This window comes from Apostichopus japonicus, chromosome 12 (genome assembly GCF_037975245.1).
Source record: "Apostichopus japonicus isolate 1M-3 chromosome 12, ASM3797524v1, whole genome shotgun sequence".
Taxonomy (NCBI): Eukaryota; Metazoa; Echinodermata; class Holothuroidea; order Aspidochirotida; family Stichopodidae; genus Apostichopus; species Apostichopus japonicus.
Window position 1 is genome coordinate 19,080,202 of NC_092572.1, and position 25,829 is coordinate 19,106,030.

The window sequence follows — 25,829 nt, forward strand, 5'->3', positions numbered from 1 at the left end:
TCAAACCGCTATTATATCTATCTCTATCTCGAGTAGCAGGTCTCACAAGTTATTACATAGAGTCAACTAACTTCCGAGACCTGGGCAAAATAACGTAATTCGGGAACCGAGAGCGCCGAGCACAGTTGCACCCGAAACCGAGTTCCGAGGGCACTCGAAATGGTCCGACCCGCTGTAGGGGTTAGTATTTAGTGGCTTCCTTCGAGCGTGGGTCTTACAAGTAAACGAAGGAAGAAAAGTGAAGGTGTTTTAATAGAAGTCCAAGTGAAGTTACTGCGTTTCGATATGAAATAAGATTTGGAAGAAAAGATGTTCGGTGAGTTTAAATGAAGTTTCTTTATGAGTTATAAAAACATAATCATATAACAGTTAGAATTAAGAAGTATTTCAAACCATAAATTGAATGTTGTTGTTAACGTTACAGCGATCTGTATTAGATTTGTGTAAGGTTACCTAATCCACGAAATTTAACGTTAACTATCATTACGTAAAAGTATATCATTACTTCATAATTTTGTCACATTGTATTAATTAATCGTATCCTAAAATAAGTAAGTGACAAGTGTAAAGTATGATTATATGCATGATATTATTTTAGGTGTATTTGGAGAAGCATGAGAGATGTTAAAAGGGTCGATGTTCATTGAATGGCCGCCATGTTGTTTTAAGAGAACGAAAGATTTGTTACATTGCATATACCGACCACATGGTCCCATGTATAGATTATATGGCGATACTGGTAGAGATATGATGGCTTTGAGGATTTACGGATTGTTAAGCTTGTTCCAATTTGATTTCTTTTATTGTATAGTTGTTTTATATGTTAACTCCTTTGAAGAATATACTGTTCATTGTTTCATGTTATACTTTTAAGTGTAATTGTGTGGTTATTATGGTACTTATGTACTTATCTTTTGTGTTGGAAATAAACAGTTTCATTGTCATTGTCATTATTTCTAATCTATACACAGTTTGTTTCCTGGTCAATTGCCGGTGGATTGGTACTTTTATATTATTTGTGTGTATATTTATTTGGTATAGGTTCTGTGTACACTTACAACATTCTATACTAGGCTGCTGTCACCCGATAAATTAATCCCTTTCCTTGTACTCTCCTTCCCCTCCCTCCCCCTCCTTCCCTACCCCCCCTCCTCCGGCCAGTCAGACGCCTGACAGAATTCACAAGTTTGTCTCTTTGGTGCTACTGGCATTTAGGGTTTTGTAACCTTATATAGCAACCTACCTGGTCCTTTGATATGTGGAAGCCTCCCCATAGGCTTCATGTTCATTTTGTAAATATGGTCTTGTTCTTGTCAATTATATTCATGATTGATGGTTGTTTTGTATTAGTGTGGTTTGTAGTGTGATATTGAGGTTGCTCTTCTATCTTTCAAGGAACTCCACCTTAACTTTCTCCACGCCACGAATTATTCATGCTAGACCCGTCAAGAGGCCGCCGAACAGAAGGAGTTGTTCCATCGCAAGAGTAAGGAGATGCAGGGAGAGTTGGGGTCATCCAGGAGGAATGTATCGGAGTAAGAGACAGCCCTGGAGGGCAAGAAGGCCAAGTGCAGACTTCAAAGAGATTCCATGCATGATATGCACATGTAGACCAGTAAGGTGAGGTGATTGAGACCCACCCGGAATTATTATAAAGTGGCATGGGACAGGAGATGATAGTACATGACTATAGGTATTAACAACAACCACTATCCTAAACTGAAACTTGTAAGGACAATATCCCAAGTTCCTACCTTGAGTGCAATCATTCTGGTTATTAAAACAACTTAAGACTTCCAAAATGAGTCTGGGACTCAGTTTAATTATGGTACTGTCCCCTTGGATGGGTGAATAGTTTGTGAGCGACGCTGTCAATTTACCTCCGCCCGAGATGATTGAAGAATAACACACAGGGTGCGAGAGTGCCTTCATGTCGTCATTGAAGAATACACACAGGGTGCAAGAGTGCCTTCATGTCGTCATTGAAGAATACGCACAGGGTGCGAGAGTGCCTTCATGTCGTCATTGAAGAATACGCACAGGGTGCGAGAGTGCCTTCATGAACTTCATTTCTTGTACTCATCTTTTTCTGCCAGACAATAACCACACCTAAAAAGAAGACTGCATACAGTCTGAGGTCACGAGCGGTTCTTCGTAACAGCTTCCAACAGCAGGCCAATCAGGGGACCATGTAATGGAACATTGTGCCGAAGCACACATTGTAGAGGTCCAGAAACTTCAGGTATTGCCGTAGACACGTGATTATTATTATTATTATTATTTTTATTCAATTTTCAAAAGTAGATTAACTGACAGAAGTTTATTTAATAATAGAAAGTAAATCCACTGAATCTGTAGAGCTTTACCCTAGCTTTGGGTAGCAATGATATATGTGTTTAAGAATGTCAAGTGCTTTGGCAAAATTATGAATATCTAAAAGCCTTACTTAGCTCGCTCATTCATGTAATACAGATTCAGAACACATAGTCATTTACTTAAAGGTAACATGTCTGCATACTTCTTAGCAAACATTCAGCTTCAAACAAAGATCCCCAAAGTGTACTATTGTTAGTGTTATAACTGCAATCATAATGCCAGCTGTAGAAACAATAAAACTGAAAATGAGGTCGAAAAATACCTTGGGTGTAGACAGATCTTTCTTGGAAATATGAGACAAGTTTAGGTGTAGGGAGGGGTGACCTTACTACTAGGGCAAATTTATTGCACTGGATATAGTCCAACAAACACCTTTGAGCTAAGACATTAAAGTCAGGATCGCACACACACACACATATATATTTAGTTCTCAAGACAATATATGTATTTGACACTGGTGCAAAATTGTGTACAATGATGTAATTTGATAATGAAGTTTGCATTGTTTTGTAACTTTGTCACACTTCATAATTCTGAGTCTTTTAAGTCGTTTCTCTAGATTTTAACCCTAACCCATACCCCTTTGTTCCTTTATTTCCCTTTAGGAAAAAAACACAGCTCTTCACAACCAGCTAGAAGAGAGTGAAGAGCATGTGATGAAGATGGCTCTTCAAGTTTCAAAACTGGAATACCAGAGAAAACAAGAAAATGAGGTGAGCTACTGTTTTGCTTTTAATAAAACAATCGCATGAAAAGAGAAAGTGACAAGAGGAGCAGCATCAACAAAGAAAATACCCCTCCCCACCCACCCACACCCTGAATTTTTGGAAGAAAAAACCTTAAAATATCCCATTTCCATTTTTGTGATGATAGAGAGTACCCTTTCTCTCAAATGAAAATGTAGGGTACTGTTTTTTATCAACTACAAGTGCTCTTTTCCTGAACGAGAGTTTTAAGGAAATTGTGTGATTTCCCCACAGAAAACTAAGTCGATCATCCCCATGCTCCTCAAAGTTGGTACAGTTTTTGTGTAGATTTAAACACATACAAAAGACTGAAAACAATGATAGATTTGAGAAATATTTAAAATTTTATTCAAAACATTGAATATACACCAAAAATTTGGTTATCTTTTCTGCATTTCGCTACATCTAGTTAACAACTTAGTGTTTATGTTTGTCAAATCCATTTAATCTGATCAACAGTTACACTCTGAGGAGAAGACAGAGTGGACTCAGATGAGAGCAAGATTAAAGCATCAGGTCGACAAGTTAAATGAGGAGCTCTCCACCCTCAGGAATACATATGAAATTAAGAATATTTGTATTATCTTTGTCGTGGAAGTATGTATATATTGCAAGAAGGGTATTAAATACAGTGTTAACACTGTAACACTGTGTTATCATTTAGTTACAGGGATAGTCCGGATTAAATATTTATATTTGGATTGATAAAAGAGGATGTATTCTGAGCATCCTGCTGGTGAAATTTGCATTATTCATTTCCTGAGAACCATTTTGGAAATAACAACATGTGAAGTTGACACATGTTTTGTACCAAAAAGAGAAGTTCAGCAAACAGGTGTGATACCATAGATACACATCAACAACTTTGTTTTTATGTTTTTGGTTTCGATGATAATCGTAACCTTTGCAATCATGCGTGTGTGTGTGGGTGTGTGTGTGTGTGCGTTTGTGACGCCCAGCTTGTAAACACGATATCTCAAGAAGGGAAGCTTGGACAGTTCTCATATTTGGTACATAGGAGTATCTTATTGAGTACAAGAAGCCTATTGTTTTTGGTGTAGGTCAAAGGTCACTTGGGGTCACCAGGGGTCAAATAGTGAAAAGCTTGTAAACATGATATCTCAACAAGCAAAGCTTGGATTGATTTCATTTCTGGTATGTAGGTTGACCACATTAAGTACAAAAAGCCTATCGTTTTTGGTGGATATCGAAGGTCATTTAGGGTCACCAGGGGTCAACTTGTAAAAACCTTTTCATAATATACGGTATCTCCCATCGTCCAGCCTATAAGTATATGACATGGGCGATTCGCCTCATAAGAATAGGAGAGCCTACTGACAATTGAAAATGATCTTACTTGCATTCGTAGATTTGAATCTGAACTCGCGACAATATCCCCATTGACTTAAGTGTGTCGCTAGAAGTCCTGAATTGCTATGTACATATCTACATACATGTACAGTGTCTTCCAAGGCTTGCTTGCAGACCATAGATATATAAAAGTGCTAGAGTTACTTCAACACTTGTGACTCATCCGTATGGATATTTTGCTAAAGAGTTGATGTGATTTCGATGGAATAGTGCACTTGAATGGCGAAGCATGCCTTCTCTAGAAAATATTTGTAGATCATTGGTAGTTCTGGTTGGATGTAAGTTGCACAGGTACCACGAATTTCAAAACATTTCTTGGCCAGCTGCCAAGGAGAAACTAGGTCAAGCACCTGTGAACTTGAGATTTGCTTTCACTCCATGGAGTTGGCTGTAATGTTGGCCTAGTTTTTCTCAATAACTTGTGAAACTACCATTGACAGGGTGTGACAAGGTTGATATTTTGGGACTAGTTGTGAATGGGGTAAGGGATTGTTTCAAAACATAACAGTCATGTGATCCAATGTCAAATGACCCGCTTACTGCACGTACATGTAGGCTTGCACGGTAAACCGGTTTTAGTACCGAAACCGGTTTTTTCCAACCGAATTTCGGTACTATTTTTTATTTTAAGAAAACCGAAAAACCGAAATGTGAATTGCAAATACTGGAAAAAACAAAGTTTGTTGACTTTGGTTTCTCCTATTTATTGTTCTTTTTGCAATATGAAAGTAAATTGCAACAAGAGAAAGCTTTTCTGAAAGACGACATTGTCAGCTACGATCGCCACACACCATAACCAGTGCTTGAGGGTGGATAGCTAGGCCTAACATTGGGCTATGCAGCCCTTATATGCGTTGCATCAGTTAGGTACCTTGTAGTAACTGACCTTGGTGGCCAACGTTAGTAGTTGTGAGAAGTACACACTCAAATGACGAGATGCAGTTCATATCCGACGTGTTTGTCCTCTTTGTTTTGTTCTCATTATTCAACTTCAATTTAATAGTAGAGGATATGGAGAAAATCTTTTCAAACACATTGATCACAGTTCGTGTTCAAAAAATGAACGTTAAAACTTGAAAGGTACATTGCGCAATCCACAATACCATACGACATGTACAGTCGCAGGAGGGGGGGCTCTGGGAGTTTAACAACTAAGATGCAACAAGTAACATTAGAACAATGAACAATCACAGGGGGGGCTCTGAGTTTAACAAGTAAGATGCAACAAGTAACTTTAGAACAATCACGGGGGGGGGGGGGGGGGCTCTGAGTTTAACAACTAAGACGCAACAAGTAACATTAGAACAATCACAGTCCATTATTGACAAGAGACACCTGGCGTCAGGCTTGAGTCAAGGAATATTAAAGGAGTAAAAATGTTGCATACATGGCTGGAAATTACAGATGCTGCTGTTGGGACAATTCTCCTTTGTACGCTAATAGATTTTATTTTCTTTGTAAGTTTCCTTTAAACATTTCTTCTTATCAGTTATCAGACAAGGCGTCTCTCAGTTGGTTTTTCGTTTGCGTTGAAGTCTTGAAGAACACATGTTTCCAACTTAAACGTTAACAATTTATATTCTTTGCCGACCTAATCCCCGCTTTTGCCAGGGATATTTTTCAACTTGTACTTGAAAGTGTAGACGGTATATTCTCTTCACTCCTTGAAGAGAAATTTATTTTACCGCCAAGATACCACCCGCGAACATGGCTAGATGGCCGAGCGTAATACGCTCGGCCCTCATCTCCGAAAATATAACATATAATATAACATATAACATGACCGTGATATTTTTTTCTGAACACGAATTTGAACTTCGTGAAGTACAGTAAACACAAGAAAAACGATACCAGTACGTGATGTTTTAACTTTAAGAAAAAAACTTCACTAACACATATCTTTTCGACATATTTACTTCAGTTTAGTTAACGTGGGTTATAAAATGAGAGTCATGAAGGCAGTAACATTTCTTGAATTTATTCTTCTTATTTTTAACCCTTCACTGCAAACGAACAGACTTGAACACGCTGTTGGTAAAGCTTCAAAAATACGCATCTTAGCGATCGAGATTTGGATGTTTTCAATGCAATTTGGGAGGGGGAAAAAACCGGTTTTTGAGCCAGATTCGGTTTTTTGCTAGAAAAAACCGGTTGTAAGTTTTCACAAAACCGTGCAAGCTTACGTACATGACCCGGCCACTTTGCGACGCTCAGTAAAAAAAAAAAAAAAAAATTAAATTAAAAAAAATTAATATTAAAAAAAAAAATGACGAAAAAAATCGAGAGGAATAAATACCCACAACCAGGTCAGGTGTGATTGAAACTGTCACAGCAGTTAACTGTTGGTAAAAACTACAAGAAGTTGAACATTAGTAGTATGGTCGAGGAGATGAGGCCGAGGGGTGGGTGAGAGTAGAGGTAGGCGAAGGGCTTCTCTTGACATACAAATTGTTGCTCAACAGAGATAAAAGCTGAAAAAAAAACAGAATGTTCTATCACAGACCTAGTTGGGTATTTTTTGGCAGTAAAATCCTACTCACTTTGTAGGTACCGTAGACCTATTATCATTTTGTTATGATCGCACTTTATTTAATGCAGCAAGTGCGTCACACCCTTGCTAAGTTCGGTTCAGTGGCATAGCTACCTCCCTAGGCTCCATGACCCGAGTGTTAATAAAAAATTCAGGAGAAAAAAAGAAAAATAGGACAGAAGAAAGGGGTGATTGGGAGGGGGCAATATCATTGACCAAACAACTGTATATTGCACCATTTTGCATCTACAGACTTTTTAAATTGCAATTTTCCGGCAAAGGGGAGGGGGACCCCTCCCCTTAGACCCCTCCCCCATGTCCTCATACAGACAGTCGTTATATACTCAAATTTATGACTTGAAATTGCGAAAATCACTTGGTTCATATGTATGAAAATGCTTGCACAAGCCGATATGAGTAATTCAAATGACAACAACTTCTTAGCATTACCATACAGGTGCATAGCAATTAAGAGGGTGGTTCACTTGTCTAAGGACTACACATAAACTGCATTTTCAGGGTCATATGCCCAACGATGCCTGTGAACAGCGTCCTCAAACATCACATTTTACCAATATTTAGGGCATTTCAAGGTCAAATTTGGTCACAATGAAAAGGTTTTTTTTTTTGGTTTTCAATACAAAACTAGTAAGATATGTATAGTTATGATGCAAAGAATGAGCTAAAACATATTTTATATAAGTTATTAATGCTCTGATGAGCAGCTTAAAGTGGCGTATATGAGATTGACATTAGCTCTACAGAAACATGATTGCGAGATATATATATGCTGATGATCGCTCAAAAAACTGTGAAACTCTGAGTAAGAGTTAAACTAGTGTTCCACTAGTCTCAATATATATTTCGCTGTGTCCACCGTAAAAAGGGCACTTTGCGCCAAGATAGAGGCCAACCAACCAACTTATATATATATATATATATATATGTATATATATATATATATATATATATATTCATATGATTTGACGATGATGATTTGACTCTGTTTCAATGTGTGGTTCATATCCATTCCCGGCATAAATGGTTTCATCCTTTTTGCTTCTGAACAGTCACAAGAGGAGAAGCAGAAGATTTCCGACTGATGTTACAATCTGTGGACAAGCAGTTCTTGGAAGAGATTCAGAGATGTCAGAGCAGAGACGGTGAACAGGAGAAGTTTAGTTTCGGAGCTCCAGACCAAACTGGTCGAAGCAGAGAGTCTGACCTCTCAACTTCAGCATGCTATTGATGAGGGATGTCATGATAAACAGCAACTAGAGGTAGGTCATGGAACATGAGCTAATAAACAGTACCTTCATATGAAACTAGAGGCAAGTCATGGAATAAGACACAGATCTCACAGTGTGTAAAACTCAAACTTAAAGAGATATTCCAGTTGTAGAAAATGTGGTAATTAAATGAAAAAGGAAAATTTTCCACACTTTTAGTTGAAACCCTCATTGCAAAATATCTTTTACCTAACTCAAAATATGGTTGATTGAATACAATTGATTATAAATAGCTTAACCTTCAATTCTTCCCTGGAGTAGATCACAATAAGTGGTCTTTAATAACATGTCGGTAATTGTTCCTCAAAAGCTCTACTTTTTATATTACAATCTTCTTGTTGATTTATCCTCGATACATTTGGAATTTCTGCCAAGCTGTCAAAGATCTCTCTGTTAAAAGAATTTTTGAAATGCAACTGTTTGTAGAACTATCATTTTCCAGCTGTGAGTAAGTAAGTTAAGTAATAAAGGAGAAAAAGAAGACATATGCAACTGGATGTGATGACATCATTCACCCTGCTGTTGCCAGATGCATTATCACAAAATATCACCAGATTTGAAAATAACCATATCTTTGCCATGTATTAGTTTAAAGTAGTTTATGATTTGGCTTGACTGGTTACCTCACTACGAGTTTCTGGAGAGAAATCATTTCACTGGGTTTCTCAGTAACTGCTGATTTTTTTTCGTATTTGATTTCTATATATAACTTTGTAACATCATCCAGTAATTTGTAATTCCTACTACAGGAGAGTTGCATTAATTATATATTTCCGGCGCCCTTTCATTCTTGTGACACCAATGTTGTAACAACTGGCTTCTCAATGAAATATCGGCCCAAGAAATTAGTGCTGTGCCGTTTAAACGTGTAAACGAACGAAACATCGTTTAAACGTTTAATAAAACCTGATGAACGTTTAAACGAAACTATGATATCAACTGAAAATTAAATTATTGGCAAAAATCGCGTATCAATTCCCGTGTTTATTTTGTCTACTACGCGAAATAACAACACAACTTATGATCAGTCGAATCATAAACCGCAAACGTAATCCTACTTTTGTCCCCCCCCCCGGATGTATCCGGCGACATAAATGGCTTAAACTTGAACGCTGTTATACTTTTGTGAAAACTTCCTGATTCGTGGCACAAGTGTACTTTATATCGAGCCGACAGCGGCGGCGCAGATAACCCAGTCAATGCATGTTCGATCGAAATGATTACAATCCCTGTCTATCACGTTGAACTCTCCGACCAGACAATACTGGGTCGAATACTCGACTTGGTAATAGTTGTTCAAATACATGATCAAAGGAAATGTATCGATTGGAGATCGTTAAAAAAACTCTGAAAATCAGTAGAGAAATTACCAATTGTGTACGAAAAGTAAGTACGGTCCTTTCAAATATAACGAAAGATCCAGCAAAACACTTTCGAAAAATTCACGCGAAACTTGCATATCGTGCTACATGCAACTAATGTCATGTAAACAAGGCTCTCTAGTACACCCATTTATGAATAAACCGTAAGACCACATCTGGTGTTAAGCGGGGGGAAAAGAAAGTATTTTGTAGAATTTCCAACAATACGGAAAAAATAATGTCCTACCATAGTACTAAGTGTATAGCAAATAGCCTAACCACCTCGTCTGTTACGGATCTCACGTAACTACAAAAACACAACTAATCGTATTTTGCGAGCTTGACGTTTTCTACAAGAACATGGAAATAATGTTTAGCATTAGTTAATCATGCCGTGTGGCCTAAAACATATTTTATTACAAGGTTTACTTTCATAAAGATGGCCATAGCTTGATATCTTGTGCTGCGTGTATGAACTGTGCCTTGTGTATCATGGGGAATACTCCATGAAACGTTTCTTGGAAACGTGCCAAAAATGTTAACAAACAGGTGTTAGTCAGGGGGTGAGCGCACAGTTGTTTGGCAAGGTACCTGGGAAACGCTATTCATTGTTAGGCAGTCTAGAAACGGGGCTTTGCCGAACGTTTTTTGTTTCATAATATCGGAGGTTCTGTAAGTTAAACTTTTTAAAGATTGTAAGACAGATTAAATCTCTTTTCATTTTATAACATAATATAGCCACTCTAACTTGTCATTTAAAATTTTTCATCAGCTTCGTGACAATTTAAATTTAAAAAGTTGTCAGTATTTTGCACCCTCAACTGCGAATTTTTTTTATCGCCAGACACGCAAAAATTTCCTTTTCCTTTTCCGGGGTCTTCGCCCCACCAGGGCCCTAGGGCAGTCCCCTGGACCCCACGCTTTTATGCGATTTTCGCGAACGTTTAAACGAACGGAAAATCGGCCGTTTAAACGTTTACGTCTTTAAACAAAAACTCACAGCCCTACAAGAAATTCAGGCTACTTACTGTGGAAATGGGATATTTTAAGGTTTTTAGCTCATACCAGCATGCTGGTGTGAGCTATTGTTACAGTGCGGCGTCTATCACTCTATCATTCTATCACTCTATCACTCTATCCGTCAACAATTGGTAAAACCGCTCCCACTCGCACAGTGTTTGTTGGAATTCCCTGAAACTTGGACACAAGGACCATTGGGTATAGGGCCATCAGAGATGGTCCAAAATTTGGGGTCAAAGGTCACCTGTGGGCCGTAACTGGCCATTTTGTGGAAATACGCAAAATGCTTCTTCTCCTACAGAATTCATGGTACAATGTTGAGGGTTTGTCACGATAGTACTATGGAAGTTTTACCTTCAGGGTGTTCATGAATTTGAGATCAAAGTTCAACTAGGGGTCTTTTGTGGCACGGACCGTGGCCCTATATTTTCAAATTGCTCCTGTTCGTACAGTGTATGGCCAGTTATAATGAAACTTGGTCACAACGTTCCTCTGGATGAGAGTTACGAGGGGTGTTCGGAAAATTGATGTCAAATGTCTTTTAGGGGGTCATCGGGGGTCATTCTTTGTAATATTTTCAAATATCTCAATCTCCTCAAGATTTTGATGGATCATATTCAAAGTTGAACTGATGATTGTTGGATTGTGTACGAATAAGGTGATGCCTAATAATTTTTGGTCAAAAGTTAATTAATTACAATTAATTCCATTGTTTAAAAAAAATCTGAGCCTTCACCTATTGCCAAAGCTCCTTTAATTTGTCTCCCAGTCTCTGTAGTGTTTGTTTACATTTGAGGTTAGGCTCTGCAGAGGCTGTTAGTGGAATTAAAGCAGGACTGGGAGTTGTTATTAACTGTTGAACTGTAAGCATGAGAGCCCTATAGCCAATCAGCACTTGCTGATTCTTAGAAGTCTTTGAGCCTGAGGTATGTAGGCAGCCAACCAAAATTTTGGGAAGTAGTGCTTTTGAAGTTATGTCTGCTCAGGTAGAGGGAGAGAAAGTTTAATAGGGTGTCAGTGGTATTGTTTGAGAGAGTTGGCAAAACAGTAGCTCACCTCATTTTCTGTTATTATCTGGTATTCCAGTTTTGACACTTGTAGAGCCATCTTCATTACATGCTCTTCACTCTCATCTTGCTGGCTGTAAGTGCTTCGGCACAATGTTTCAGTACATGGTCCCCTGATTGGCCTGCTGTTGGGGTGTTGCTGTTACGAAGAACCACTCGTGACCTCAGACTGTATGCAGTCTTCTTTTTAGGTGTGGTTATTGTCTGGCAGAAAAAGATGAGTACAAGAAATGAAGATCATGAAGGCACTCTCGCACCCTGTGCGTATTCTTCAATGACGACTGTTTTGTTTGAGAGAGTGGGTAAAATAGGATTTAAAGGGGGAAAATAGGAAATATAGCCAGTGGTGTGGCCAGGATTCTGCTAACAGAGGGGGGGGGGGGTTATCCCTCATGGACCAAAAATTGGTGGAATCTGAAAAATGGCCTGAAATTTGGTGGGCCATAAAGTTTTGTGGGCCCTACATTTTGAAGCTCGAAAAAGTATGAGCTTCTGCACCATTGGTGCTCTAGTTCCTTCCAAAATTTGGGGGTGTGGGTGGGTGGGGAGGGGTATTTTCTTTGTTGATGCTGTTCCTCTTGTCACTTTCTCTTTTCATGCGATTAGTTATTAAAAGCAAAACAGTAGCTCACCTCATTTTCTTTTTTAATCTGGTATTCCAGTTTTGACACTTGTAGAGCCATCTTCAATACATGCTCTTCACTCTCCTCTTGCTGGTTGTGAGTGCTTCGGCACAATGTTTCATTACATGGTCTCCTGATTGGCCTGCTGTTAGGGTGTTGCTGTTACGAAGAACCACTCGTGACCTCAGACTGTATGCAGTCTTCTTTTTAGGTGTGGTTATTGTCTGGCAGAAAAAGATGAGTACAAGAAATGAAGATCATGAAGGCACTCTCGCACCCTGTGCGTATTCTTCAATGACGACTGTTTTGTTTGAGAGAGTGGGTAAAATAGGATTTAAAGGGGGAAAATAGGAAATACAGCCAGTGGTGTGGCCAGGATTCTGCTAACAGAGGGGGGGGGGGGGTTATCCCTCATGGACCAAAAATTGGTGGAATCTGAAAAATGGCCTGAAATTTGGTGGGCCATAAAGTTTTGTGGGCCCTACATTTTGAAGCTCGAAAAGGTATGAGCTTCTGCACCATTGGTGCTCTAGTTCCTTCCAAAAATTCAGGGTGTGGGTGGGTGGGGAGGGGTATTTTCTTTGTTGATGCTATTCCTCTTGTCACTTTCTCTTTTCATGCGATTGTTTTATTAAAAGCAAAACAGTAGCCCACCTCATTTTCTTTTTTAATCTGGTATTCCAGTTTTGACACTTGTAGAGCCATCTTCAATACATGCTCTTCACTCTCCTCTTGCTGGTTGTGAGTGCTTCGGCACAATGTTTCATTACATGGTCTCCTGATTGGCCTGCTGTTAGGGTGTTGCTGTTACGAAGAACCACTCGTGACCTCAGACTGTATGCAGTCTTCTTTTTAGGTGTGGTTATTGTCTGGACCTCGACAGTGAGTGCTTGTTTAAGCACATGGTCTGAATGGCCTGCTGTTGGTGTGTTGCTGTTTTTCATAACAACTCTTGATCTGAGGTTATAGACAGGCTTCCTTTTAGGGGTGGTTATTGTCTGGCAGAAAAAGATGAGTACAAGAAATGAAGATCATGAAGGCACTCTCGCACCCTGTGCGTATTCTTCAATGACGACTGTTTTGTTTGAGAGAGTGGGTAAAATAGGATTTAAAGGGGGAAAATAGGAAATACAGCCAGTGGTGTGGCCAGGATTCTGCTAACAGAGGGGGGGGGGGGGGGTTATCCCTCATGGACCAAAAATTGGTGGAATCTGAAAAATGGCCTGAAATTTGGTGGGCCATAAAGTTTTGTGGGCCCTACATTTTGAAGCTCGAAAAGGTATGAGCTTCTGCACCATTGGTGCTCTAGTTCCTTCCAAAAATTCAGGGTGTGGGTGGGTGGGGAGGGGTATTTTCTTTGTTGATGCTATTCCTCTTGTCACTTTCTCTTTTCATGCGATTGTTTTATTAAAAGCAAAACAGTAGCCCACCTCATTTTCTTTTTTAATCTGGTATTCCAGTTTTGACACTTGTAGAGCCATCTTCAATACATGCTCTTCACTCTCCTCTTGCTGGTTGTGAGTGCTTCGGCACAATGTTTCATTACATGGTCTCCTGATTGGCCTGCTGTTAGGGTGTTGCTGTTACGAAGAACCACTCGTGACCTCAGACTGTATGCAGTCTTCTTTTTAGGTGTGGTTATTGTCTGGACCTCGACAGTGAGTGCTTGTTTAAGCACATGGTCTGAATGGCCTGCTGTTGGTGTGTTGCTGTTTTTCATAACAACTCTTGATCTGAGGTTATAGACAGGCTTCCTTTTAGGGGTGGTTATTGTCTGGCAGAAAAAGATGAGTACAAGAAATGAAGATCATTAAGGCACTCTCGCACCCTGTGCGTATTCTTCAATGACGACTGTTTTGTTTGAGAGAGTGGGTAAAATAGGATTTAAAGGGGGAAAATAGGAAATACAGCCAGTGGTGTGGCCAGGATTCTGCTAACAGAGGGGGGGGGGGGTTATCCCTCATGGACCAAAAATTGGTGAAATCTGAAAAATGGCCTGAAATTTGGTGGGCCATAAAGTTTTGTGGGCCCTACATTTTGAAGCTCGAAAAGGTATGAGCTTCTGCACCATTGGTGCTCTAGTTCCTTCCAAAAATTCAGGGTGTGGGTGGGTGGGGAGGGGTATTTTCTTTGTTGATGCTATTCCTCTTGTCACTTTCTCTTTTCATGCGATTGTTTTATTAAAAGCAAAACAGTAGCCCACCTCATTTTCTTTTTTAATCTGGTATTCCAGTTTTGACACTTGTAGAGCCATCTTCAATACATGCTCTTCACTCTCCTCTTGCTGGTTGTGAGTGCTTCGGCACAATGTTTCATTACATGGTCTCCTGATTGGCCTGCTGTTAGGATGTTGCTGTTACGAAGAACCACTCGTGACCTCAGACTGTATGCAGTCTTCTTTTTAGGTGTGGTTATTGTCTGGACCTCGACAGTGAGTGCTTGTTTAAGCACATGGTCTGAATGGCCTGCTGTTGGTGTGTTGCTGTTTTTCATAACAACTCTTGATCTGAGGTTATAGACAGGCTTCCTTTTAGGGGTGGTTATTGTCTGGCAGAAAAAGATGAGTACAAGAAATGAAGATCATGAAGGCACTCTCGCACCCTGTGCGTATTCTTCAATGACGACTGTTTTGTTTGAGAGAGTGGGTAAAATAGGATTTAAAGGGGGAAAATAGGAAATACAGCCAGTGGTGTGGCCAGGATTCTGCTAACAGAGGGGGGGGGGGGTTATCCCTCATGGACCAAAAATTGGTGGAATCTGAAAAATGGCCTGAAATTTGGTGGGCCATAAAGTTTTGTGGGCCCTACATTTTGAAGCTCGAAAAGGTATGAGCTTCTGCACCATTGGTGCTCTAGTTCCTTCCAAAAATTCAGGGTGTGGGTGGGTGGGGAGGGGTATTTTCTTTGTTGATGCTATTCCTCTTGTCACTTTCTCTTTTCATGCGATTGTTTTATTAAAAGCAAAACAGTAGCCCACCTCATTTTCTTTTTTAATCTGGTATTCCAGTTTTGACACTTGTAGAGCCATCTTCAATACATGCTCTTCACTCTCCTCTTGCTGGTTGTAAAGAGCTGTGTTTTTTTCCTAAAGGGAATTAAAGGAACAAAGGTGTTTGTTGGACTATATCCAGTGCAATAAATTTGCCGTAGTAGTAAGGTCACCCCTCCCTACACCTAAACTTATCTCATATTTGCAAACCAAGAAAGATCTGTCTACACCCAAGGTATTTTTCGACCTCATCTTCAGTTTTATTGTTTCTACAGCTGGCATTATGATTGCAGTTATAACAGTAACAATAGTTCACTTTGGGGATCTTTGTTTGAAGCTGAATGTTTGCTAAGAAGTATACAGACATGTTACCTTTAAGTAAATGACTATGTGTTCTGAATCTGTATTACATGAATGAGCTCTAAGTAGAGCTTTTAGATATTCATAATTTTGCCAAAGCACTTGACATTCTTAAACACATATATCATTGCTACCCAAAGCTAGGGTAAAGCTCTACAGATTCAGTGGCACTCTCGCACCCTGTGCGTATTCTTCAATCATCTCGGGCGGAGGTAAATTGACAGCGTCGCTCACAAACTATTCACCCATCCAAGGCGACAGTACCGTAATTAAACTGAGTCCCAGACTCATTTTGGAAGTCTCAAGTTGTTTTAATAACCAGAATGCTTGCACTCAAGATAGGAACTTGGGATATTGTCCTTGCAAGTTTCAGTTTAGGATAGTGGAGGGACTAAAGTAATTACCCAACAAAATCATGATATATATAGAAAGCTCAAGGCTATATACTGTACATAAATGAACTGGATGATCACCTCCTTGCAAACCTAAGATGGTAGGAATGGTTGTCGTACAAGACAGATGGTGGTTGTTGTTAAAACCTGTAGTCCTGTACTATCATCTCCTGTCCCATGCAACTTTATAATAATTCCGGGTGGGTCTCAATCACCTCACCTTAATGGTCTGCATGTGCATATCATGCATTGAATCTCTTTCCAGTCTGCTCTTGGCCTTCTTGCCCTCCAGGGCCGTCTCTTACTCCCGTACATTCCTCCTGGATGACTCAAACTCTTCCTGCATCTCCTTACTCTTGCAATGGAACAACTCCTTCTGTTCGGCGGCCTCTTGACGGGTCTAGCATGAATAATTCGTGGCGTGGAGAAAATTAAAAAATCAAGGTGGAGTTCCTTGAAAGATAGAAGAGCAACCTCAATATCACACTACAAACCACACTAATACAAAACAACCATCAATCATGAATATAATTGACAAGAACAAGACCATATTTACAAAATGAACATGAAGCCTATGGGGAGGCTTCCACATATCAAAGGACCAGGTAGTTTGCTACATAAGGCTACAAAACCCTAAATGCCAGTAGCACCAAAGAGACTTGATCAATTCTGTCAATTGTCTGACTGGCTGGAGGAGGGGGGGTGGGGAAGGAGGGGAAGGAGAGTACAAGCAAAGGGATTAATTTCGTGAGATTTTATATTTGCATTTTGTTTATCACAAAATACTGATTTGTGTTCCAAAGTGTTCACTATCAATGGGTATTTTGCTATGCAGTACCATTTATTTTTTGAATTAACAAAAAGTTAAAGTTGATATTATACAGTGTGACATCAGATAACTGTTGTGCTGTATGCTTCACCCTCCTAATGCAATGGCAATATTAAATTACGTTGTTGTAAAATGGTTTTAGTTATTACCTTTTACCTTACAGCCAATGTTTGAACACGTTCAATTAAGAAAACACTGACGTAATATTAGTTACGTGTGGTAGAACACTCATTATGCGTAACAATGAATCAATTTAAATGTTACCTTACAGGCTTACACAAGAGAATTTGATAGTGGCAAATTTAATTTATCTCTAAAACTTGCTACTATCATTAGCTCACATTCCATGACTTGCCTCTAGTTTCATATGAAGGTGCTGTGGGTATTTTGCTATGCAGTACCATTTATTTTTTGAATTAACAAAAAGTTAAAGTTGATATTATACAGTGTGACATCAGATAACTGTTGTGCTGTATGCTTCACCCTCCTAATGGAATGGCAATATTAATTCCTGCAGCTGTGCTTTCTGTCTTTCTACAGTTGCCACGGGAACTTTCATTGATGTCGGTGTGCTTGAAGGTGTCCCATCAAAACGTAAGTTACCAGTGTCTGAAGTAATCAAAATGTAATCAATATTAGCGACTTTCAAGTCACAGCATAAAATTCAACCTGTCAAATAGGTTTACTTCAAGTCTTGTTTGGGAGACGATAAACAGTATAATATAGCAGAGATTCAATGCAGTGGTAACCTAATACATATTATACATATTAAATAAGGTAACATACTTTACATATATATATATATATATATATATATATATAATGTATATATATATATATATATATATATATGTATGTATATCTATATATATATATATATATATATATATATATATATACATATACATATGGGTCAATCCATGCCAAATCAACAGTGGCCTCCACGTCGACCCTCTCAGAATCGCCTGAAATTGATATGGTGTCTTGCCATATGTCTCAAAGGATGAAATTCGGCACCAAAAAAAATTAAAAATTTTTCGTTGCTAGGATACGGCCCCGCCTAGCAACCAAATCCAGATTGCATTTTAAGAGCCCTAAATTTGTGTCAAGTTTGGAGGCATTTTTTGCATAAATGTAAAGTATTTTATGTCTGATATTGCAGATATTGTGGAAGACATGTGGCCAGTCTTCGAATTTAGCTAATTTTGAGGAAAATTTACGGTCTCAATTTTTCGTAACAAGTAATTAAAATGGCAGAAAATGAGAACGGGGTCTTTTCTGGCCCTACTTTGAGTGTGCTCTATATTCACAAGCAAAGGCATGTTTGAGTTTTAATTTGCATAGGATCCCTGTCCAGTGGTAGTTGTACGGGAAAAGTGTGGAAAAAAGTCAAGCGGGTTGTACGTTTCACGAACAGCGCTCTCAAACTTAAGAAATCTCACTTCAGGCCCTAATTGGGGGTCCATTTTGGGCCTGTGGGTATATTTCAATTTTTCTTTAAATACCATTTTTAAGGAGTGTATTGACCCTATTCTTAAAAACACAAGTCAAAAAGTTGTGTATTTTGTGTTATCTACTCAAATGTACGACTCGAAAATTGCGAAAATCACTTGGTTCATATGTATGTAAATGCTTGAACAAGGAATCTACAACTATTCATTGAAAAAATAAATTGAATAAATCTTTCCTTTTCTTTGGAAGGATATGTTAATAGTTGTTTAAACACCTTTCAGGGTAATTTTGGAAGGTAACTTTGGATGGACTTGGCATGGTGAGTTTATTGAACGAGTCCTTTGTATCAACATTAACTGATGCAAATTGTGATTTAACTATCTACTTTGTGCAACTAAATTAAGAATACCTTCCATTTTTCCGTTCCGGTGGACATCTGGGCAGAGCCGTTTATATATGTTTACTGCTACTCAATTTGGACAAGAAGAAATCATTTTTAATATGATTTGTGTGGAATGTGCACAAATTACTTCTATGAAGTTTCCTGGTGGAATATGAATAATTTAATTGCAGTTTAGTTATTGACTTTTGTTTAGAAAGACAAATGCAACGCATGTAATGTAACTGAAAGCATTTCATCTTATCATAGCTATGGTGTTTAAGTTTTAGTTACTGTTAATATCACAAAGTTATTTATGTCTTTCCTTCATGTTGTTTTCTCCACTTTGAGATCTTCCCAAGGGAGATTTATGCAGTTATCTGAAAGTTACAAGAAAGTGTTGGAAGGACTGAAGAAGATGAGAGAAGAGAAAAACAAAGATATCAGTAACCTCAAGGTAAGTCTTCCAGCTTGTTCTTGATTAGTTTGTTTCTATGTAAATAAAAGCTCAAGTCAATAATACATATGTACTACTTACAATTTCAACCAGATCACGCAGTCCCAAGAGAAATAGTACGAGAAAATTGCTCATATATAAGACCTTGTTTTTTAAGTTGACTAACATCACATTGGATGACATGACTGATTGATTCTTCTCTAACTTGGATTTCAAAAGAATTATCTAAATGTTGTTGTATTGGTAATGAAGCATCTTGTAGTGAAGAGTCCACTTTGTTGATGACGCTGGAAATTTGCTTTACGACGTGGTAAGTCATTTTGTATCAGACAACATTTCATACTATCCTATCCCTAGATGATTTCTGTCTTTTAACTCCTTTACGAGTGCATTAGTTCTTGTTTCTATTGAAGACAAAGTCAATTTCATAAACAGGGAAAATTGAAAGATTTGGAACAAGTTGAAAAAGAGAAACGACTCGAAAATTGCGAAAATCACTTGGTTCATATGTATGTAAATGCTTGAACAAGCCGATTTGAGTAATTCAAATGACAACAACTTCTTAGCATTAGCATACAGGTGCATAGCAGGGTGGTTCACTTGTCTAAGGACTACTGTACACATAAACTGCATTTTCAGGGTCATATGCCAAACTATGCCTGTGAACAACGTCCTCAAACATCACATTTTACCAATATTTTGGGCTATTTAGGGCATTTCAAGGTCAAATTTGGTCACAATTAAAAGGGGTTTTTTTGGTTTTCAATACAAAACTAGTAAGATATGTATAGTTTTTATGCAAAGAATGAGCTAAAACATATTTTGTATTAGTTATTAATGCTCTGATGAGCAGCTTAAAGTGGCATATATGAGAGTGACATTAGCTCTACAGAAACATGATTGCGAGAAATATATATGCTGATGATCGCTCAAAAAACGTGTGAAACTCTGAGTTAAACTAGTGTTCCACTAGTCTCAATATATATTTCGCTGTGTCCACCGAAAAAAGGGCACTCTGCGCCAAGATAGAGGCCAACCAACCAACTTTTATATATATATATATATATATATATATATATATATATATGCAAAGCAGTTTAGTGTTAGTGTGCAGCTAGTTCATCACACCTGTTTGCTTCAAGTTCACTCTTCAGAACTAATTGTGAGAATTGCAATGATCGATATCTCTATAAAGCTATGTAGGAATTTCACCAGGTCTTTTATCAATCAAAAATATAAGAATGCAACCTGTACCAGACTGGAAAGTTGGACTGGATGGGTTTAAGCCAAAAAATGTCAATTTTGGTAAACTTGAGAAAAGAATATCTTTCACATATGGTTCCACGTGTCTACAGCTTCAAAATGATGATTTGACTCTGTACCAATGTGTGGTTCATATCCATTCCCGGCATAAATGGTTTCATCCTTTTTACTTCTGAACAGTCACAAGAGGAGAAGCAGAAGATTTCCGACTGATGTTACAATCTGTGGACAAGCAGCATTTGGATGAGATTCAGAGATGTCAGAGCAGAGACGTTGAACAGGGGAAGTTAGTCTCGGGGCTCCAGACCAAACTGGTCAAAGCAGAGAGTCTGACCTCTCAACTTCAGCATGCTAATGATGAGCTGCAACTGCAACTGCAGCTCAACTGCAGCAACTGCAGCAACTGCAACTGCAACTCATGATAAACTGCAACTAGAGTTAGGTCATGGAACATGAGCTAATAAACATCACCTTCATATGAAACTAGAGGAATGTGAGCTAATGATAGTAGCACCTTCATATGAAACTAGAGGCAAGTCATGGAATGTGAGCTAATGATAGTAGCACCTTCATATGAAAATATCATATAATAAGACAAAGATCTCACAGTGTGTAAAACTGTGTAAAACTTAAAGAGATATTCCAGTTGTAGAAAATGTCGTAACTAAATGAAAAAGGAAAGTTTTCCACACTTTTAGTTGAAACCATCATTGCAAAAAATTTTTTACCTAACTCAAAATATGGTTGATTGAATACAATTGATTATAAATAGCTTAACCTTCAATTCTTCCCTGGAGTAGATCACAATAAGTGGTCTTTAATAACATGCCGGTAATTGTTCCTCAAAAGCTCTACTTTTTATATTACAATCTTCTTGTTGATTTATCCTCGATTCATTTGGAATTTCTGCCAAGTGTTTTATTGTGATTGATAGTCCTTTGTGTTACTTTTATTGATTATGAAAAACTGCACATTTGTGGATGGTTATGGAAGTAGCGGACTACAGCGACATATTTAGTATTACATAATTATGAGGGATTGGACAAATATATCCAGCTTTTGCTGTATTCCACTTTGTTCATTACATAGCCGTGGCCATCTTGACCGGCTGATTAATTATCAAAAATTTATTCAGTGTGCAATCTTGGGTCGGCATTGTCAAAAGTTCTTTGTTAGATGGCTAGTTAAGAAGATTAGTTTTCGTTTCGTTTATTTCACTTTTTTTTCATTTTTACAGTTACATTTACAATAATGAATAATACCAATGTCAAAGAAAGAAAAAAAAGCATGGAAAATCTGAAAAAGCTACGCTTATACACTCATAAAGTGCAGATTCACCATGAACAAATTAAATACAATACGCTAACTACACCCCCCCCCCTTCCCCCACTTCCCAAACGGGAAGCACAAGTAGCATTATTAAATGTGATAACTTTAACGCATATATTACAAATCATTGTTTAACAAATATAGCTTCAGTTGCTTTATGAATATTGATAAGGTTGGTAATTTTTTAAGTTTGGGTCCGAGCGTATTCCAAAATGTGGCACCAGTAAATCTTACAGACTTAGTATTTAAAACTAATCGTGGGTAATCCAAATGAATGGCAGTTGAGTGTCTAGTGTTATAACTATGGAGTTAGTTATTTAAATTAAAAAAAGACTTAAAACGGAGGTGGAAGTAAATCATGAAGATATTTGAAAACAAAGATTCCAAGTTGGAGTTGATATATGTCAAAAACTGTTAAGATACTAAAATTCCTAAAAATAGGAGTAGATAACTAAGATGACTAAGATAATCTGATTTGCTAATCAGTCGTATCAACTTGTTTTGGAGCACAAATAATCTATTCAGGTGAACAGTATGCGCATTGCCCCAGAGAATATTGCAATACGAAAGATGAGGATAAACCAATGTATAATAAAGTGATAATAATACCTGATGAGGAACCTGAAGCCTAATTTTATAAAGAATGCCAATCGTCTTAGACACTTTAGTACAAATATAATCAATGTGAATTCTCCAGCTTAAGAGTGGGTCAAGTTGAACTCCAAGGAACTTAACGTTTTCTGTTTCATGTATAATTGTATTGTTCAAGATAAGTTTTAGTTTTGGTTTGGTGGAATGGTAAGTGTGAAAACTATGAAGTTAGTTTTATTCACATTAAGAGACAACTTATTAGCACAAAACCAATCTGCAATAACAGAAAGTTCATTATTTAAAATACGATTATATGCATTCAAATCATTATTCTTAAATAGTATGCTAGTGTCATCAGCAAAAAGACAAACTTTAAGAATACTTGAACAATTAGGGAGATCATTGGTATAAATGAGAAAAAGGAGCGGTCCTAGAATAGATCCCTGAGGAACACCACAAGTTATATTACAATAAGCTGGAACGTGTTCACCAATAATAACACTCTGTTTACGATCTGATAGGTAATTTCTAAACAACTGTAACTCAAGTCCCCTAATCCCATAATGACTTAGTTTGCTTAATAATATCATGATTGACCGTATCAAAAGCTTTTGATAGGTCTATAAATATTCCAAGGGTAGACTGCTTATTATTAAAACCAGTAGTAATAAAATCAATGACGTCAAGGCCAGCCATACTATTTGAACGATTTTGACGAAAACCATACTGATTATCGGAAATTATGTTGTTGCTATTTAGAAAAGTTTTAGTTCTGGAGTAAATAATTTTCTCAATTATTTTACATAGAGAAGTGAGTACTGGAATTGGTCTATAATTTGACAATTCATCAGTTTTACCTGTGTTAAATATAGGTGTTACTCTAGCAAGTTTTGTACTGTATTGTCTTATTTTTATGTTCCGCCGAATTCCCATATTGGGATAGCGCCACCTATTTTGTTAAAATAAACTGACTTGTAAATGGCAACCAATTGTTTCACGTGTTATTATTATCATGACCGGTTTACGGCCACCACCACCAGACATGACAGATGGCGAACGAGGATGGGATTGCCTGAAGTTGATGACATCGGTTTTTAATGAATTTCCGATCCGGACGTGAACTTTCACAACGGTAGAAGGGTAAACGCTACATTATTATCCCCGGTATGTTAGTGCAGTAAAGACTGTGCGATAGCCTAACATAAACGCCAATGCTAAAGTGGTTAGGATAGGACTATACGTTTCTACACGTAAAACATAGTATTGGTTACAGACGTTACAGATAACATGGCGACCAATATTGGAACAATCGAAACATTTAATGAAAATGTAGAAGACTGGCCTACCTATGTGGAACGGGTAGAGCTGTATTTTGAAGCTAATGACATTCCAGAAAGTAAGAAAACGCCAGCATTGCTCAGTTTAATGGGTAGTAAAACCTATACTTTACTGAGAAACTTGATGGCTCCGGAAAAGCCAGCAACTAAAACGTTCACCCAGATTGTAAAAACACTGCAAGATCACCTGTCACCAGAACCCTTATTAATCGCAGAACGATTTCGTTTTCACAAACGAGCGCAATATGAAAATGAAAACATTGCAACATTTGTAGCAGAACTAAGAAAGCTAGCAGAGAGGTGTCAGTTCGGCACAAATTTGGATGACTCTTTGCAAGACCGGTTCGTGTGCGGATTGATGAGTGAGAGTACACAAAAACGGCTTCTAACATAAAAAACATTAACGTTCATAAAAGCTGTAGAATTGGCAAAGGTGATGGAATCAGCAGCGAAAGAATCCCAGGAATTCCGCAATTCCGAGACCAGTGCTAGTGCTCACCGAGTAGCACCTCAACGGGAAACGAAGAAGAATGAAAATAAAGCAAAATGTTATAGGTGTGGAGGACTTAATCACGAAGCAGAAGATTGTTATTACAAAGATTAAGAGTGTTTCGAGTGCCAGAAGAAGGATCACACACGAAAGATGTGTAGAGCTAAACAGAAGAAAGAGAGAAAAAGTTCTCGCATTAAAGCTGTTGCCGAAGGAGAGTCGGATACTTCGGAAGACTTAGAAGAAGAGTTATTACACATCCATGCGATGAATCTAGTAAAGGGATCAGCGAAGCCAATCGTAGTGGAAGCCAACATAGAAGGGGTGCCAATTTCCATGGAAGTGGACACTGGGGCAGGAGTGACACTAATTCCAAAAGAGACATTCTTTAAGAAACTCAAGTCAAAAGTTAAACTGCATGCAACAAAGGTTGTATTAAAAACTTATCTAGGAGATAAGATTCCAGTTCATGGTAAAGGTAAAGTCAGAGTTCAGTATAATGGACATGAACAAATGTTACCTATATATGTTGTAGAGGGAAACGGTCCAGCTTTAATGGGAAGGGATTGGCTACTTGAATTGCCTTTGGACTGGCAAAACATAAAGAAAATACAAAGTCCAAATGTTCCTAAGCAAAACATTGAGGAGCATATTGCAAATAGTGGGGTATTCAATAAGGAGATTGGAAAATTAAAGGGGGTGCATGCACATCTTACAGTAAAAGAGGGAGCAAAACCAAAATTTTTCAAACCTCGCCCAATCGCATTTGCAGTTAAAGAACAAGTTACAGAGGAGATTAACAGATTGGTAAAAGAGGGGATCCTGGAAAAAGTGGAATATTCCGAATGGGCAGCCCCTGTAGTCCCTGTAAAAAAGCCCGATGGCAAAATAAGGCTGTGGTGATTACAAAGTGACAATTAATCCTGAATTAGAAACCACAGAGTACCCACTCCCAAGGCCGGAGGAATTGTATGCAAAGTTGAATGGGGTGCAGAAGTTCTCAAAGTTAGATTTAACTTCAGCATACCAACAGGTAGAGCTTGATGAACAATCGAGGAAGTATGTAACCATTAATACACACCTGGGGTTATTCCAATACACAAGGCTTCCTTTTGGTGTAAACTCAGCCCCAGCCATATTTCAACAGAGTATGGATAAGATATTGAATGGGCTGGAGGGTGTAGGCTGTTACCTAGATGATATCATTATCACTGGAAAAGATGATGAAGAACACAAAAGGAATCTATTAGCAGTTTTGGAAAGGCTGAATCAGTTTAATGTTAAACTGAAAAGGGAAAAGTGTGTGTTGTTTCAAGATCAAATTGAGTACTTGGGGCATGTTGTAGACAAGGTAGGGCTACATCCTTCACCAAGTAAAGTTGAATCACTGAAGTCTGCTCCACAACCAAAGAGTCTGCATGAAGTGCAGTCACTGCTAGGGTTCATAAACTATTACAGAAAGTTTATCCCAAACCTTTCAACCATAGTAGGTCCTAAAGAGCAAAGCAAAAGCAAAGCTAACTGTGAATGGACAGTGGAATGCCAAAACGCTTTTGATAAAGTGAAAGAAATCCTAAGC

The 25,829-nt window shown here is 38.2% G+C and overlaps 1 long non-coding RNA gene across 5 annotated transcripts; it reads left to right on the forward strand.

Moving 5' to 3' along the window:
* The first annotated feature begins 200 nt into the window (after positions 1-200).
* LOC139976999 (uncharacterized) lies at positions 201-23,408 on the forward strand. 5 transcript variants are annotated; one of them, XR_011796366.1, is made up of 7 exons: positions 201-316; positions 1,396-1,620; positions 2,097-2,242; positions 2,982-3,089; positions 8,094-8,303; positions 17,470-17,546; positions 20,684-20,867. It is a non-coding gene; the product is annotated as an uncharacterized lncRNA (long non-coding RNA). The 5 variants fall into 5 exon arrangements; XR_011796367.1 differs by having other exon boundaries at positions 2,995-3,089; positions 17,493-17,546; XR_011796363.1 differs by having other exon boundaries at positions 17,493-17,546; positions 20,684-20,864.
* Positions 23,409-25,829: the final 2,421 nt, after the last annotated feature.